The sequence below is a fragment of the Bombyx mori genome, chromosome W (genome assembly GCF_030269925.1).
Source record: "Bombyx mori chromosome W, ASM3026992v2".
Lineage (NCBI taxonomy): Eukaryota > Metazoa > Arthropoda > Insecta > Lepidoptera > Bombycidae > Bombyx > Bombyx mori.
This window is the reverse complement of record NC_085135.1, coordinates 3506922-3514008: the sequence shown is the minus strand read 5'-3', so window position 1 is coordinate 3514008 and position 7087 is coordinate 3506922.

The window sequence follows — 7087 nt, the reverse complement described above, 5'->3', positions numbered from 1 at the left end:
CAGATGGACGCCACGTGGGGCACGCCTCCGCGTCGCCCCAGCGTTCCCGCTGCCGAGGAGCCCCCTCCCCCTATCACGGGGGCGGAGATCCATGCGGCCGTGTCCAGAATGAGAGCGAAGGACGCGGCCCCCGGCCCTGACGGCGTTCACGGCCGGGTCTGGAGCTTGGCCTTCGAGGCCCTAGGGGACCGGCTCGGGGGGCTTTTCGAAGCGTGCCTCGAGTCGGGACGGTTCCCGTCGAAATGGAAGACGGGCAGACTGGTCCTTCTGCGGAAGGACGGGCGCCCCGCGGACTCACCTGCGGGATATCGCCCCATCGTGTTTCTGGACGAAGCGGGCAAGATGCTCGAGAGGATCGTCGCGGACCGCATCGTCCGGCACCTGACCGAGACGGGTCCCGATCTTTCGGCGGAGCAGTACGGCTTCAGAGAGGGCCGCTCGACTATCGACGCAATTCTGCGCGTGCGGGCCCTCTCCGATGAAGCCGTATCCCGGGGCGGGGTGGCGATGGCGTTATCCTTAGATGTAAGGAACGCCTTCAACACCCTGCCCTGGTCGGTGATCGCGGGGGCGCTGGAGTATCACGGCGTCCCCGCATACCTCCGCCGACTGATCGGCTCCTACCTCGAGGGCAGGTCGATCCAGTGCATCGGACACGGTGGGGCGATGTACCGCTTCCCCGTCGAGCGCGGTGTTCCGCAGGGGTCCGTCCTGGGCCCCCTGCTGTGGAACATCGGCTACGACTGGGTCCTGCGGGGCGTCATACGGGGTCCTCACCCCGGGCTGAGCGTAATTTGTTACGCGGACGACACGTTGGTCGTGGCTCCGGGGAGGGACTACCGGGAGTCTGCCCGTCTGGCGTGCGCAGGCGTGGCACACGTCGTCACTAGGATCCGACGGTTGGGGCTCGAGGTGGCGCTCGACAAAACCCAGGCCCTGTTATTTCACGGGCCGGGACGAGCGCCGCCTCTGGGTGCCCACCTCGTGATCGGAGGCGTCCGCGTCGGGGTCGGGGTGACCGGTCTTCGGTACCTCGGCCTCGAACTGGATGGTCGGTGGAACTTCCGCGCTCACTTTGAGAAGTTGGGTCCTCGACTGATGGCGACGGCCGGCTCTCTGAGCCGGCTGCTTCCAAACGTCGGGGGTCCCGATCAGGTGGCGCGCCGCCTCTACATGGGGGTGGTGCGGTCGATGGCACTATATGGGGCTCCCGTATGGTGCCACGCCCTGACCCGCAAGAACATCGCGGCGCTGCGACGTCCGCAGCGCGCGATCGCCGTCAGGGCGATCCGAGGATATCGCACCGTCTCCTTCGAGGCGGCGTGCTTGCTCGCCGGGGCGCCACCCTGGGACCTGGAGGCGGAGGCGCTCTCTGCCGATTACAGGTGGCGTAGCGACCTCCGCTCTAGGGGGGAAGGGCGCCCCGGCGAAGGAGTAGTTCGAGCGCGGAGGCTCCAATCTCGGCGGTCCGTGCTGGAGGCGTGGTCTCGCCGCTTGGCGGACCCGTCGGCCGGCCTCCGTACCGTCGAGGCGGTCCGCCCGGTTCTCGCGGACTGGGTGGGCCGCGACCGCGGATGCCTCACCTTCCGGCTGACGCAAATGTTGACCGGCCATGGTTGTTTTGGACGGTACATTTTCAAAATAGCCGGAGGGGAACCGACGGCGCAGTGCCACCACTGCGCGGACCGCGACGAGGAAGACACAGCGGAACACACGCTGGCGCGTTGCTCTGGATTTGACGAGCAGCGCGCCGCCCTCGTCGCGGTCATAGGAGAGGACCTCTCGCTGCCGCGCGTCGTGGCTACGATGCTCCAAATGTTTAGGCGATCACGCCACGGCCCTATGCACTCGCGATCAAAAAACCGCGACGGAACCGCCTAGCTGCGTCCTGTGTCGAACACAGGGTCACCCCGCAAATTACCGCGGATGCCCCCGAGCCCCGAAAATAAATCACCGCGTCGCCCGCCAAAACCGCCTCCGAGGTTCCGGCCCAGACATCAAAGCCTCGGCACCCTCTGCGTCGCAGGCTAAGCCAGCGTTCGTTCCGGCGGCGGTGCCCAGTGTCTCGGCCTGGGCGAAACCGTTGCCGTACACGAACACGGCTTCAACTCCCTCCTCCGCGATTCGTCCCGCCCCCGCGACTCGTCCCTCTCCCGCGACTTGCCCTCCGACCTCGTCCGAAAATCTCGCTTTAGCGATCGACTTCTTTCAGTCGATCAACTTTGAGCGCGTTAACGCTTTGGGCGACGCCATTCGCGCTGCCTCCACTGCACAACACTTTATCGCCGTTGTGCAGGAATACGCCGACGTATACGCGTCATTAAATACGTACGTCCTCCCCTCACTCCGCCGGTAATCAATGGCGTATATAAGTAGAATAAAGCCCCTATCCGTGACGATAGGATTTTTTTAACGCTTACGGTCTCGCAAATCAACGTGATCAGGTGTCTGACTTTTTGCGTGACCATCAAATTGATATCTTTTTAGTGCAGGAGACCCTACTTAAGCCCGCGCGCCGTGACCCTAAAATCGCGAACTATAACATTGTCAGGAACGACAGGCTCTCTGCCCGTGGTGGTGGTACCGTCATTTACTATAGAAGAGCCCTGCATTGCGTCCCGCTCGATCCTCCCGCGCTCGCTAATATCGAAGCATCAGTGTGCCGAATCTCACTGACGGGACACGCGCCGATCGTTATCGCGTCCGTTTATCTTCCACCGGATAAGATCGTTCTAAGCAGTGATATCGAGGCGCTGCTCGGTATGGGGAGCTCTGTCATTCTGGCGGGCGACCTAAATTGTAAACACATCAGGTGGAACTCACACACCACAACCCCGAATGGCAGGCGGCTTGACGCGTTAGTCGATGATCTCGCCTTCGATATCGTCGCTCCGTTAACCCCGACTCACTACCCGCTAAATATCGCGCATCGCCCGGATATACTCGACATAGCGTTATTAAAAAACGTAACTCTGCGCTTACACTCGATCGAAGTACTTTCAGAGTTAGATTCAGACCACCGTCCCGTCGTTATGAAGCTCGGTCGCGCTCCCGATTCCGTTCCCGTCACGAGGACTGTGGTGGATTGGCACACGCTGGGCATCAGCCTGGCTGAATCTGATCCACCATCGCTCCCGTTTAACCCGGACTCTACCCCGTCTCCTCAGGATACCGCTGAAGCCATAGACATCTTAACATCACACATCACCTCGACATTAGATAGGTCATCGAAACAAGTTGTAGCGGAGGACTTCCTTCACCGCTTCAAATTGTCCGACGATATTAGGGAACTCCTTAGAGCTAAGAACGCCTCGATACGCGCCTACGACAGGTATCCTACCGCGGAAAATCGTATTCGAATGCGTGCCACCAACGCGACGTAAAATCTCACATCGCCGAAGTCCGAGATGCCAGATGGTCTGATTTCTTAGAAGGACTCGCGCCTTCCCAAAGGTCTTACTACCGCTTAGCTCGTACTCTCAAATCGGATACGGTAGCAACTATGCCCCCCCTCGTAGGCCCCTCAGGCCGACTCGCGGCCTTTGATGATGACGAAAAAGCAGAGCTGCTGGCCGATACATTGCAAACCCAGTGCACGCCCAGCACTCAATCCGTGGACCCTGTTCGTGTAGAATTAGTAGACAGTGAGGTAGAACGCAGAGCCTCCTTGCCACCCTCGGATGCGTTACCACCCGTCACCCCGATGGAAGTTAAAGACTTGATCAAAGACCTACGTCCTCGCAAGGCTCCCGGTTCCGACGGTATATCTAACCGCGTTATTAAACTTCTACCCGTCCAACTCATCGTGACGTTGGCATCTATTTTCAATGCCGCTATGGCGAACTGTATCTTTCCCGCGGTGTGGAAAGAAGCGGACGTTATCGGCATATATAAACCCGGTAAACCAAAAAATCATCCGACGAGCTACCGCCCGATTAGCCTCCTCATGTCTCTAGGCAAGCTGTATGAGCGTCTGCTCTACAAGCGCCTCAGAGATTTCGTCTCATCCAAGGGCATTCTCATCGATGAACAATTCGGATTCCGTACAAATCACTCATGCGTTCAACAGGTGCACCGCCTCACGGAGCACATTCTTGTGGGGCTTAATCGACCAAAACCGTTATACACGGGAGCTCTCTTCTTCGACGTCGCAAAAGCGTTCGACAAAATCTGGCACAATGGTTTGATTTTCAAACTATTCAACATGGGCGTGCCGGATAGTCTCGTGCTCATCATACGGGACTTCTTGTCGAACCGCTCTTTTCGATATCGAGTCGAGGGAACCCGCTCCTCCCCACGACCTTTCACAGCTGGAGTCCCGCAAGGCTCTGTCCTCTCACCCCTCCTATTTAGCTTATTCGTCAACGATATTCCCCGGTCGCCGCCGACCCATTTAGCTTTATTCGCCGACGACACGACTGTTTACTATTCTAGTAGAAATAAGTCCCTAATCGCGAAGAAGCTTCAGAGCGCAGCCCTAGCCCTAGGACAGTGGTTCCGAAAATGGCGCATAGACATCAACCCAGCGAAAAGTACTGCGGTGCTATTTCAGAGGGGAAGCTCCACACGGATTTCCTCCCGGATTAGGAGGAGGATTCTCACACCCCCGATTACTCTCTTTAGACAACCCATACCCTGGGCCAGGAAGGTCAAGTACCTGGGCGTTACCCTGGATGCATCGATGACATTCCGCCCGCATATAAAATCAGTCCGTGACCGTGCCGCGTTTATTCTCGGTAGACTCTACCCCATGATCTGTAAGCGGAGTAAAATGTCCCTTCGGAACAAGGTGACACTTTACAAAACTTGCATAAGGCCCGTCATGACTTACGCGAGTGTGGTGTTCGCTCACGCGGCCCGCACACACATAGACACCCTCCAATCCCTACAATCCCGCTTTTGCAGGTTAGCTGTCGGGGCTCCGTGGTTCGTGAGGAACGTTGACCTACACGACGACCTGGGCCTCGAATCAATTCGGAAATACATGAAGTCAGCGTCGGAACGATACTTCGATAAGGCTATGCGTCATGATAATCGCCTTATCGTTGCCGCCGCTGACTACTCCCCGAATCCTGATCATGCAGGAGCCAGTCACCGTCGACGCCCTAGACACGTCCTTACGGATCCATCAGATCCAATAACCTTTGCATTAGATGCCTTCAGCTCTAATACTAGGGGCAGGCTTAGGGACCCCGGTAAACGTACTCGTCGAACTCGACAAAGAGGTCGACGTGCAACCTAACCCATGCATCAGCCCGCTGAGTTTCTCGCCGGATCTTCTCAGCGGGTCGCGATTCCGATCCGGTAGTAGATTCATTCGCGAAACAATTGCTCTTGAGTTGTTTGTTAGGTCTCCTTCGGAGGCGCTCGGGCAGTTGTTAGCAAATCCCACCCCTCTTGGCTGAGCCTTTGCTCGCCCACCTGTCCTGGTGAAACTGGAAAGGCCTTCGGGCCACCAGTAAACTTTCAATCATAAAAAAAAAAAAAAAAAAGGTCTATGTTCAATAGTGTAATTATATTCTTCAAGCAACAGAGCCCAGCGTGCTACTCTTGGAGGTAAGTCTTCTTTCTTTAGAGTTGTTGTCAGAGCAGAGCAGTCAGTGATGATTTTGAAATGGATTCCAAGCAGGTAAACTCTGAATTTCTTAATAGCTTCAACAACAGCTAAAACTTCTAAATAGTAACTATGATACTTCTTTTCTGCAGGTGATGTCTTCCTACTCATGTAGTAAACTGGATGCATCTTATTATCTTTCAGGTTTCTTTGTAATTGTTAGGAAACCGACTAAAGTTCCCTTTTCCTAATCCACGCCATCTATCGGCATAATGAAGAAATGTAACGCGCCTCCTAGCGGGCGAAGAAAAGAACTACAGTCGACGCTTTCGAACCGCGCGCGCGCCAAATTAAAAAAGTCTTTTAATTCAAAAATACTGTTTTTCGCAAACTTTGCGATTCAACTTGTGCGTGTGTCCGTGTATCTTAAACTCCAGCATCCAGAACAGTGCCCCGGGGACAGAAGACCACAAAATATAGAAAGCAATCATTTGTGAGTACCTTCCCCTTTTTAGTCGGTTTAGTTTCTGGGAATTTAAATTTAACTCAACAAACTTGTTTACACAACATAATTTGGCCCTATCGAGCCGGATATTTACCGAATACAACTTCAAAATAGGTAAATACTCAATATTTTACGTATAAACCTGCAAACCTGTAGGTACCTACACACGTCTTACATATCGGTATTATTTGCAGAATATTCATTCAATAGTTCTATTTATTGCAATAATACGCATATATACGTAGTCAAATACTCTTAATATCCATTTCTACGTCTATCATCACTTTAGGACTCAGTTTTAGTATATTTGGGTACGCGTCAAGCGGTAGTACATTTTTCTTCGAATCAAAATGGCTCCATTGTCCGACCTTCAAATAAAAATTAATACACTTAGAAGTCGTAAAGAACGATGTTTTAGACGTGTTCAACAATATTACGACCTAGCTAAAGCTGTGCAAAATAATACAGCAGAATTTAGTAATTTGTCTGTGCGGGTCAGTGACCTCGAGTCCACTAGGGAATCTTTCGAAAAAATTGTTGATGAGATTTCAGTTTTGGAGTTAAAAAATGACCCTAATTATATCATCGGTAACCAAGAGGTGCATGCCCTTGATGACCTCTATTTTGAGATTTTACGTATTTTTCAAGAACATGATTCGCGTTCGAAGTCATCGAAACAGGAAAACAAAGGCGCATCGGAGCGCGGCGCTCAGCCTCGTTTGCCTAAAATCGAATTGGTTCATTTCGACGGTAGATTAGAAAATTGGATCACATTTCGTGATACTTTTTCCAGCTTAATTCATACCAATACAAGTTTAGGTAATATTGATAAATTCTATTACCTATTGTCAGTCGTAACTGGCCCTGCGCTTCAAATTGTTAAAAGTCTGCCGATATCAAACGACAATTATAATATAGTATGGACTAGCTTATGTGACAGATACGAAAATAAGCGTGCCATAGCTACCCGCTATATGGATAAGTTGTTTGCGTTCAAGCCGTTGTCTAACGAATCCGTGAACGGATTA